Consider the following 9973-nt stretch of genomic DNA (forward strand, 5'->3'; position numbering starts at 1 on the left):
GACACAGTGGTTAGTGAGGGTTGACCAAGTGACCGAACTGCAGGCTGTGTGGGGCAACCAGGCCAGCAGGGGGGTATTTGAGTGTGACCAGGCCAGCAGGGGGTCAGTAAGGTGTGATCAGGCTGGCAGGGGAGCAGTTGGGGGCAACTAGTCTGGGAGGGGGGCCACTTAGGGGCAATCAGCCCAGCAGGCAGAGGCTGTTAGGGGTGATCAGGCTGGCAGGGGTGGGGCAGTTAGGGGTGATTAGGCAGGCAGGCAGGTGAGCAGTTGGGAGCCAGTGGTCCCAGATTGTGAGAGGGATGTCCGACTGCCGGTTTAGGCCTGATCCTCAGAATCAGGCCTAAACTGGCAGTCGGACATCCCCTAAGGGGTCCCCAATTGAAGAGGTTGCAGGCTGGGCTGAGGGGACCCTCCCATGCACGGATTTCGTGCACTGGGCCTCTAATTTGTGTAGTTTTTTTTTAATATATTTTATTGATATTTCACAGAGAGGAAGGGAGAGGGATAGAGAGCCAGAAACATTAATGAGAGAGAAACATCGATCAGCCGCCTCCTGCACACCTCCCACTGGGGATGTGCCCGCAACCAAGGTACATGCCCTTGACCAGAATCGAACCCGGGACCCTTTAGTCCACAGGCTGACGCTCTATCCACTGAGCCAAACCGGTTTCGGCAATGTGTAGTTTTGACTTTATATTTGTAACCTTCTGTTCTTTAGATAATCATACAAGTAAATTTTGTACCTTCAAGTACATTGTAACTTCCTTAAAAGCAAATTCTGTATTTCCACAATTTGATAGCTTATAATTCACAGCTTTGCAATAGACACACAATAAATATTTGTTGCTTTTCTATCTTTGACAAAGATTTACATCAGTGATTCTCAATCAGGGTTGGTGTTGCCCCTCATTGGACATTTGTCAATATTTGGAGACATTTTCATTTCTTACAATTGATATGTATGGGGGACGATGGTGGTTTCTGAGGAGCGCAGATGCTATTAGCATCAGGTGAAGGGTTCTAGGATGTTACTAAACATTCCACAATGTACAGGATGTTTAACCTGCCTCCCTGTCATACTCTTACATAAACTTACCAGTAACTTTTCTATCTTTTATTTCCTTCTGAAATTTGAGGAACTTTTGGGGAAAATAGCAGATCCTAAGACAAAAAAAGATTATAAAGCACAGTCTCAATAGTGTAAAAGTTGTGAAACTTTGAATTATATCAAATTTTGGGGTCACACGGTTAAATAGCAAAAATTCAAAATGGAATCTTTGGTGGGAAAACAAAATAAAGTATAAAAACTATATAATTTTTTCTTTGTTCCATATTTTACTAAATCTAGTGTAGAATATGAAATGCATCTTCCTTATAGAAATTATATTATCCTTTTTCTAAATATTTATGTAATAAGCATACATTTTACTATACAGATTTTACTTTTATAAAAAGTTGCTTATGAGGAGAAACCAAGATGGTGGCATAGGTAAGCACCTAAACTGCTGCCTCGCACAACAATTTCAAAACTACAACTAAAAGACAGAACGGACACCATCCAGAACCACAGGAAAGCTGGCTCAGTGAAAATTCTACAACTAGAAAGAAAGAGAAAAGCTCACAGAGAATTGGAGGTACGGCAAAGGGTCTTTGTGCGCGCAGAGAGGAAGGGCGGCTGAGAGCCTGGCTGACTTTCTCTGGCGGAAGGGGGAAGGAAGCCCCCGACCGCACTGAACCCCAGTTCTGACTGCACTGGACCCAGTTCCAGGCGAGCCCCTGGGGACCCACGCTCTTGTGGGGGGAGTCTGGACTCTCGGGCGGAGACTCGGGAGCCGGGGAAGGCAGAGGTCTGAAGGCGCGCATGTGCGCGCAAGGGCAAGGCTGACGGGAAGCCAAGACTGAGACTCCACCCCATCCAAGCTGAGCACAGAGGCTATTGCAATTTTGCAAGTCTAATCCTATAAGGCTGTCTCCAGCACCGAACTTCTCCCAGCATAGACACAGCTGATCCTTACAGCCAACTGGCCTGGAGGTCAATTCTTACCAGTGATACCAACAACAATCAAGACTTAATTACAACAAGGCTGTACACACAGTCCACAAAGAGGTGCACCAAGAGTGTCCACCTCAGGTTAACTGGGGAGGCAGACCCACTGGGCCATATTGGAAACCTAGCACACAAATCTACCTTAACAACTCAGGGAAGCACTGAAAATGCGGTGTTAAAGAATCAGATCACAAACGAAAGACATGGAGGAAAACAAACGACTGGATATAGAATTCAAAACCACGGTTATAAGGCTTTTTAAGAATATCCTAGAAAAGGCCGAAAAATATAACGAGACCCTCGAAGATATGAAAAAGGACCAACTAGAAATTAAACATACAATGACTGAAATAAAAAATATTATACAGAGACCCAAAAACAGACTAGAGGAACACAAAAATCAAGTCAAAGAATTGAAATACAAAGAAGCAAAAAACACTCAACCGAAAAAGCAAAAAGCAAAAAAAAAAAAAATCCAAAAAGTTGAAGATAGTGTAAGAAGACTCTGGGACAACTTCAAGCATACCAACATCAGAATTATGGGGGTGCCAGAAGAAGAGAGAGAGCAAGATACTGAAAACCTATTTGAAGAAATAATGACAGAAAATTTGCCCCACCTGGTGAAAGAAATAGACTTACAAGTCCAGGAAGCGCACAGAACCCCAAACAAAAGGAATCCAAAGAGGACCACACCAAGACACATCATAACTAAAATGCCAAGAGCAAAAGACAAAGAGAGAATATTAAAAGCAGCAAGAGAAAAACAGTTAGTTACCTACAAGGGAGCACCCATACGACTGTCAGCTGATTTATCAACAGAAAGTATGCAGGCCAGACAGGAGTGGCAAGAAATTTTCAATGTGATGAATAGGAAGAACCTACAACCAAGATTACTCTACCCAGCAAAGCTATCATTCAGAATTGAAGGGCAGATAAAGAGCTTCACAGATAAGAAAAAGCTGAAGGAGTTCATCACCACCAAACCAGTATTATATGAAATGCTGAAAGGTATTCTTAAAGAAGAGGAAGAAGAAAAAAGTAAAGAGAAAAATTATGAACAACAAATACATATCTATCAACAAGTGAACCTAAAAATCAAGTGAATTAAAAACCTGAGGAACAGAATAATCTGGTGAATATAATAGAATCAGGGGCATAGAAAGGGAGTGGACTGATAATTCTCAGGGGGAAAGGGGTATGGGGGGTTCATGAAGAGACTGGACAAAAATCATACACCTATGTATGAGGACAGTGGGGGGGAGGTAAGGGCAGAAGGTGGGGTGGGAACTGGGTGGAGGGGAGCTATGGGGGGAAAAAGGAGAAACAATTGTAATAATCTGAATAAAGATTTATTTAAAAAAAGTTGCTTATTTTGTGGACTGAAAGCAGAGACATAGGACAAAAAAGTAAATAGAAAAGTCATAGAAATCATAAGCATTTTATTAGGCAGAAAAAAATTAGTCAGTTATTTCACATATTTTAGTAACACGACTGATTTTTTAATTGACTTTATTAGGGTGACATTGGTCAATAAAATCACATAGGTTTCAAGTGTACAACTCAAAAAACACATTATTTGTATACTGACTCGTGTGCTCACCACCCAAATTAAAGTCTCTTTCTGCCACCATTTATCCACCTGTTGTCTTCTTCTACCGCTCCCACCCCCCTTTCATTCTGGCAATCACCATTCTGATGTTTGTGTTATGTATCTATTCTGTTTCTGTTTTGTTTATTAGATGCTTTTGTTCATTAGATTCCATATACAAGTGAAATCATATTTTTTTTGTCTTTCTCTTACAGGCTTATTTCACTTAGCACAATATTTACATGTCTATCCCAGCTATGGTAAAAGGTAAGATTTCCTTCTTTTTGGGGGCTGCATAGTATTCCATCATGTAAATGTACCACAGCTTTCTAATCCACTCATCTCTACTAATGGGCACTTGGGCTGTTTCCAGATACTGACTATTATAAATAACTATGGGCCCAGTGCACAAATCCGTGCATCTTGAAAGAAACTGTGTTCTTTCGAAAAGTGTCTATTTAATGCTAACAGCAAGACAACCATGAAAAACACACATGGTGTCTAAATAAGACAAAGGAAAATCTTTTGGGCAAAAATAAAAAGGATCCCAAATCAATTATATAGAAAAGATTCCTTTATTAACTTTTGGTCGAGAATATGTTTGTATATTTTCAGAAAACAACTCCAAGACCATGTGGATTTCTGCAACAGAGAGGAATTGACAGGTCTGCTCCAACCACGAAGACAAGAGGAGAAACAGTCCAGAGATGGGAGACGCTGACGACGCCTTGCCACGCTAGCAATCAGAAGCTGTGCGACCCAGCAGCTTGCCTAGGACCAAATCAGAGAGGGTTGGACCTGCATTGCCACCATGTGCCCACCATCCAGATATCATTGCTGACATGTACACATAAGGAACTGTTTGACATTGAAACGGGGACTCAGAACTGTTGGACATTGAAATTGGGACTCAAACATTTTTTGTTATTATATGTTTATTTCTAGTCTGCAGAGGCAAGATTTTTTAAAGGAAAGAAAAGGGGAAAAAATAGATACAAAAGCAAAGAAGCATTGAACAGACTGTTAAACTACAGAGGGAAGGCAGAGGATGTTTTGGGCGGGTTGTGGGGTGCTGTAAGAGATCAACTGAAGGACTTGTATGCATGCATATAAGCATAACCAATGGATAAAAGACACTGGGGGGGGGCAGGTAAAGGCATGTACTGGGGGGAAGGGGAGGGTGGGGGAGGTCAATGGGGGGAAAAAAGAGACATATGTACTACTATTTGTAATACTTCAAACAATTAAAAAAATAAATAAATTAAAAAAAATAAAAAGAAACTGTGGGCTGCAAGGCTAGGGTGGGCACAGGGATGGTTCTCGGCCCATCCTCCACACCCTGGCCCAGCCCCTTCTGCCACAGCCCCCTGTCCCCTGTCTGCTGGCAGCCCCACTCCCGCCATCACCGTTCCCTCATGCTGACTGCATTGGCCCTGCTGACGGCATAGAGTGATTGGGGCCAGTGCCAGCAGCAGGTGAGAGCAGGGCCAGTGCCATCAGTGGGTGCAAGTGGTGGCTGCTGCCTTGATCTCCCCTCAGGAGCAGGAGGAGGTTGAGAAGCCCTCATGGGCGATCAGGGCCAGCAGCTGCTGTTCGCACCCACTGTTGGCACCAAGTGATTGGGGCCAGTCCTGGGCACTGGCAGTGGGTGCGAGCACCAACTCTGGCACCAGCAGCGGGTGCAAGCAGGACCAGTGCGAGCAGCAGGTGCAAGTGGCGGGTGGGACTGTGGCCCACAGGAACAAAGAATTTTCAGTAACCACCAAAAGCTCACCCTGATGACAGCAACCGGTGCCATGCCTTGGTCTGATGCCCCTGCTCACTTGCTCCACCATCCTGCTATGGCTTATGCCCACCATGTTCTGCACTCTGCCACCTGCTGCCAACGCCTGCCAAGTTCTGCATGCACCCCCTGGTTGTCATTCACATCATAGTGACCGGTTGTTCAGTTGTTCAGTTGTTCGATTGTTCCACCATTCGGTCTATTTGCATATTAGGGTTTTATATATATATAGACCAGAGGCCTGGTGCACGAATTTGGCACAATCAGGCCGAAACACACAGTCCAACACCACCTGCAGTTCCTACCTGCTGCTCCTGCTCATCCCATCCCCACTGTGCCTGCTGCAGGCTCGTGACCAATTAGTCCCGATTGGGAGATTGGGAGAGGCTCGCGCTGCTGCAGCAGCACTCACCAACCATGAGCCCTGCATCTGGCACCCTCTCAAGGGGAGTGGCCTGTGGGATCAAGCTGAAACTGGCTCTCTGACATCCCCTGAGGGGTCCCGGATTGCAAGAGGGCACAGGCCAGGCTGAGGGACCCCACTGGTGCACAATCGGGCCGGGGAGGGACCGTGGGAGAACTCTAGGGTGTGTCCGGCCCATCTTGCTCAGTCCCGATTGACCAGACCCCAGCAGCAAGCTAACCTACTGGTTGGAGCATCTGCCCCTTGGTGGTCAGTGCACATCAGAGTGAGTGGTTGAGCAGCCTTAGTATATCATTAGCATATTACACTTTGGTTGGTTGTTTGGTTATTCTGCTGTTTGGTCTATTTGCATATTACCCTTTTATTATATAGGATGCTGCTATGAACATAGGGATTCATGTATTCTTTTGAATAAGTGTTTTGGGTTTCTTTGGATATATTTGCAGAAGTGGAATTGTTAGGTCATAAGGCATTTTCATTTTTAATATTTTTGAGGAAATTCCATACTATTTTCCACAGTGGCTGCACCATTCTGTATTTCTACTAATAGTGTACGAAGCTTCTCTCTTTTCCACATTCTTTCCAACACTGATTGTTTGTTCATTTATTGATGATAGCCATTCTGACAGGCATGAGGTGATATCTCATTGTGAATTTAATTTGCATCTCTCTGATGATTAGTGATGCCTTTTCATATGTCTATTGGCCATCTGTTTTTCCTGTTTGGAGAAGTTTCTATTCAAGTCCTTTGACCATTATTAATTGGATTTTTTGAGTTGTAAGTTATTTAAATATTTTGGAAATTAACCCCTTATCAGATGTATCATTGGAAAATATGTTCTCACATTCAGTGAACTGTCTTTTCATGCTATTGATGATTTATTTTGCTGTGCAAAAACTTTTTAGTTTGATGTAGTCCCATTTGTTTGTTTTTCTTATGTTTCCCTTGCTTGAGGGGATATATAAAAATATTGCTACAAGAAATGTCAGAGATTTTATTGCCTGTGTTATTTTCAATAATTTTATGGTTTTCCTGACATACATTGAAGTGTTTAATTTATTTTTAGTTTATACTTGTGTATGGTTTAAGTAGGTGGTCTAGTTTCATTTTTTTTTTTTTGCATGTATATGTTCAACTTTCCCAGCTCCACTTATTGAATAGACTGTCTTGACCCCACTGTATGTTCTGGCCTACTTTGTCAAATATTAATTGAGCATAATGGCTTGGGTTGATTTCTGGGGTTTCTATTCTGTTCCATTGATCTATTTGCCTGTTCTTGTGCTGGTACCAGGCTCGTCTGATTACTATGTCCTTGTAATATAGTTTGATATCTGGTAGTGTGAAACCTCAAGATATGTTCTTTTTCAACATTACTGAGGCTCTTTGGGGTCTTTTGAGGTTACATATAACTTTTTGGAATATTTGTTCTAGTTCTTTGAGATATACTATTGGTATTCTAACAGGAATTGCATTGAATCTGTAGTTTGTTGTAGTATGAACATTTTAATTATGTTAATTATTCCTATCAACAGACAAGCTATATGCTTCCACTTATTTGTATCTTCCTCAATTTCCTTCTTCAGTGTTCTATAATTTTCCTTTTCCTCCTTGGTTAAATTTATTCCTAGGTACCTTATTTGTTGTTGTTGTTGTTGCAACAGTAAATGAAGTTATTTCTAAATTTCTCTTTCTAATAGTTCATTATTGGTATATAAAAATGCTACTGTTGTCTAAATATTAATTTTGTGTCCTATTTTTCTGAAGTCATTTATCAGTTCTAGTAGTTTTTTGGTGGAGTCTTAGGGTTATCTATATACTGTATCATGTCATATGTAAATAATGACAGTTTTACTTCTTCCTTGCCAATTGAGACTTTTTTTTATTTCTTCTTTTTGTCTGATTGCTGTGGCTAGAACTTCCAGTACTACGTTGAATAAGAGTGGTAAAAGTGGACATCCCTGTCTTGTTCCTTATTTTAAGGGAAACAGTTTTAGTTCTTGCCCATCAAGCATGATGGCCTTTATGATGTTGAGATATGTTCTTTCTATTTCCTAAGAGTTTTGATAATAAACTAGAGGTTTGATGCACGAAATTTGTGCAAGGGGCTCGGCCCTCACAGCCCCAGCCATCCCTTGCAGCCTGGGCCAGCCCTTGCAGCCCTTCACAACCTTGGCCAGCCCTCGCAGGCCTGGCTTCATCCGGAAGGTCATCTGGACAGCCATTCTGCTGTTTGGTCTAATTAGCATATTAGCTCTTTATTATATAGGATGGGTCCTGGATTTTATCAAATGTGTTTTCTGTGCTTATTGATATAATCATGTGATTTTTGTCCTTCATTTTGCTTAAGTGATATATTATATTTATTGATTTGCAAATATTGTATGAGCCTTGCATCCCCAGTTTATTATCTTTTTAATGTATTGCTGGACACAATTTGCTAATATTTTATTGAGAATTTTTAGCATCAATGTTCATCAGGGTTATTAGCCTGTAATTTTCTTTCTTTGTAGTGTCTTTTTCCAGTTTTGGAATTAGGATAGTGTTGGCCTCCCATAAGAGCTTGGAAGTATCCAATTTTTTTGGAATATTTTGATGAGGATAAATGTTAGTTCTTCTTTGAATGTTTGTTAAAACTTGCCTCTAAATCCATCAGGTCCAGGACTTGTGTTTGCTGAAAGTTTTTTATTTTTATTACTCTTTCAATTTCATTTGTTGTTATTGGCCTATTCAGGTGTTCTGATTTCCCCTTGTTGAGTTTTGGGAGATTGTATGTTTTTAGGTATTTGTACATTTTGACCAGTTTGTTGGCATATAGATGTTCATAGTGTTTTCTTAGAATCCTTTGTATTTCTGTAGTGTCAGCTGATACTTTGCCTCTTTTATTTATGATTATATTTACTTGGGTTCTCTCTCTCCTTTTTATGATGAGTCTGGTTAGAGGTTCATCAGTACTGTTTTTCTTAAAAAAAAAAAAAAAGACAGCTATTGGTTTCATTGACTTTTTGTATCATTTTTTTTTAGTCTATATGTCATTTATTTCCACACTGATCTTTATTATTTTCTTTCTTCTACTTCCTCTGTGCTTTTCTTGTTATTCTCTTTCTAATCCTTTTAGTTGTAGGGTTAGATAATGTATTTTCCCTTTTTCTTGTTTCTTGAGGTACGTTTGTAATACTATGAACTTCCCTCTCAGAACTGCTTTTGTTGTGTCCCATAGATGTTGGCTTGTTATGTGTTCATTTTCATTTTTTTTAGGAAGTTTTTGATTTTTTTAAAATATATTTTTATTGACTTCAGAGAGGAAGGGAAAGGAAGAGTGAGAGAGGAACATCAATGATGAGAGGGAATCATTGATCGGCTGCCTCATGCATGCCCCGCCACTACTGGGGACCAAGCCTGCAACCCAGGCATGTGCCCTTGACCAGAATCGAACCTGGGACCCTTGAGTCCACAGGCCAATGCTCTATCCACTGAGCCAAACTGGCCAGGGCAGGAAGTTTTTGATTTCTTCTTTGATCTCATTGGTAACAGAGTCATTGTTTAAGAATATACTCTTAAGCCTCTGGTTATTTGATTTTTTTTTATTGTAGTTGATTTCTAGCATCATTGTTGTTGTGACCCAATAAAATGATATTATTTCAATCTTCTTGAAGTTGTAAGACTTCTTTTGTGTCTTAACATGTGTTCTGTCTTTTAAAATTTTCCATGTGCATGTGAGAAGAATGTATAATCTACAGCTTTGGGATGAAATGTTTTGTAAATGTAAGTTAAATCCATCTGATGTAGTGTGTCATTTAAGGTCACTGTTTACTTCTTTTTTTTTTAATAGAAAGAAAAATTTTAAAAGAAAAATTTTATAAACCATGATATTTCACCCTATTCACACTATCTTGCATATTTAAGAACATATTCACAATTTTTTTGTCAATACAATAGCCCTGAGAAAAAACAGATAAGGTAACTAAAAGTATCTTATCATTTGCTTTGTATGTGTATAAAGCCATACAAGTTTAATTGCTGATATAAGCTATCAAATTTCAGTACAGTCAATAGAGGTTTGATGGCTAATTTTACCTAAACTAAGAGTCAAGAAACCACAGATCTATTTCTAGCTTTATTCTCTCCCTACT

At 40.5% G+C, this 9973-nt stretch overlaps 1 long non-coding RNA gene across 1 annotated transcript in view; it reads left to right on the forward strand.

The window, feature by feature from the left end:
• The window catches only part of LOC308240987, a 338058-nt gene extending 333177 nt beyond the window's left edge, over positions 1-4881 (forward strand). Inside the window, exons 2-3 of the long non-coding RNA XR_013959848.1 lie at positions 3851-3902; positions 4251-4881. This is a non-coding gene — a long non-coding RNA (uncharacterized lncRNA). The remainder of the gene's footprint in view (positions 1-3850; positions 3903-4250) is intronic.
• The last annotated feature ends 5092 nt before the right edge of the window (positions 4882-9973 follow it).

This window comes from Plecotus auritus, assembly GCF_963455305.1.
Source record: "Plecotus auritus genome assembly, chromosome: 2".
Classification (NCBI taxonomy): Eukaryota; Metazoa; Chordata; class Mammalia; order Chiroptera; family Vespertilionidae; genus Plecotus; species Plecotus auritus.